Genomic DNA, 1661 nt, shown 5'->3' on the forward strand with positions numbered 1-1661 from the left:
TATATATAAACTAGATTTCCTCAAAACTAAACACTTTTGTATTTCAAACAACACCATTAAGAATGTGAAAAGACAACCCATAGAATGAGGGAAAATATTTGCAAATCATATATCTGATTTGTATCAGGGCCTTATGTCCAGAATTAAAAAGAAATCTTACAACTCAATAATTAAAAAACACGATTTTAAAAATGGGCATAGGACATGGATAGACAATATACAAATGGCAATATACAAATGGCCAATAAGCAAATGAAAAGATATTTAACATCACTAGTCATCAGGTAAGTGTAAATCAAAACCATGATGAGATACCACTTCACACTCACTAAAATGGCTAGAATCAAAAAATGAAAGAGTAATAAGTGCTGGAGAATCTGTGGAGAATTTGGAACCCTCATACACTGCTGGTGGGAATGTACATGGTGCAGCCACTTTGGAAAACAGTCTGGCAGTTCCTCAAATGATTAAACATAGAGTAACCGCACAATCCAGCAAATTCACTCTTAAATATATACCTAAGAGAAATAAAAACATAAATTCACACAAAAACTGTACATGAATGTTTATAGCATCATTATTCATAATAGCTAAAAGGCAGAAACAACCCAATGTCCATCAACAAATAGATTAACAAACTGTAGTATACCCATACATTGGAATATTATTCAACAACAAAAAGAAATGAAATACTGATTCATGCTACAATAGCATGTAAGAGAGCTAAAAGTAGAAAGTTGCTTGCAAGACAGTAATCCCATACTTCCTTCCTTCCTTTTTAGGTGAGGCAATCCTTGGTTGACCTCACAGATTGCAAGGACCTCGTCAGTTTACAATTCCTTAGTTTTTTATTTTTATTTTTTATGCCTATAGCACCTGGCCTTCCTAGGTGGTCTCCCATCCAAGTACTAACCAGGCCCAACCCTGCTTAGCTTCCGAGATCAGACGGGATCAGGCTTGTTCAGGGTGGCATGGCCATAGACTTTTCTTTTTCTTTTTTTTTTTTTAATACAGAGTTCACTAGACTTTATGACAAGCATCTTGGTGAGCAACAAGAAGATAAAATACGTCTCTTTTTAGAGCAATCACACAGCAGAATGATAGATTTCCTCAAAATTTAAAGTCTTAAAATAGGAGGGTGATGTGAGAGAGAGGCCCTGAGCTCTGCTTGGTGGCAGCACTTTAAGGAATTGGCAAGATTTTAGAGTGGATGACCATGTCGTAAACCTAGGTAAGGCTTTGGGGTTTATAGCCCCAACCAAGTTTCCTGGCCATAGCTTATGAATTGTAAGCAAGGAGAAAGGTATCAGACTTCTGAGACCACTATGACCCTAGAAAATATAGATGTTGCAGAAACCTTGAGGAACTAGAGCTGTCGCCTTTTTCTGTTTCCTCACTACCATATAAAGCCTGGGTGGAGAGGGGAGCCCTGATATTGAAGAAAATTTAATTTCTTGGTACCCTGACAGAATGAAAGCTTTGAGTCTCTTAATTAGATTTTTTAAAACAATAAAGAAGTGGATATTTCTTATCACTTGAGGTCTTCCTTTTAAATGTTTTTATTTGGAAATAATTTCAAACCAAGCTGCAAAAATTAAAATAATACAAAGAATATCCATATATCCTTTACCCGAATTCACCTATTGTTAAAATTTCCCATT

The 1661-nt window shown here is 35.6% G+C and overlaps 1 protein-coding gene and 1 non-coding gene across 2 annotated transcripts in view; one reads left to right on the forward strand and one right to left on the reverse strand.

Moving 5' to 3' along the window:
* Positions 1–1661, forward strand: part of PGM2L1 (phosphoglucomutase 2 like 1) — a 67666-nt gene that overhangs the window by 9145 nt on the left and 56860 nt on the right. The window lies entirely within an intron of this gene.
* Positions 865–983, reverse strand: LOC111730391. Its single transcript, XR_002776669.1, has one exon. It is a non-coding gene; the product is annotated as a 5S ribosomal RNA (ribosomal RNA).

Source organism: Pteropus vampyrus, unplaced genomic scaffold (genome assembly GCF_000151845.1).
Source record: "Pteropus vampyrus isolate Shadow unplaced genomic scaffold, Pvam_2.0 Scaffold311, whole genome shotgun sequence".
In the NCBI taxonomy this organism is placed as follows: domain Eukaryota; kingdom Metazoa; phylum Chordata; class Mammalia; order Chiroptera; family Pteropodidae; genus Pteropus; species Pteropus vampyrus.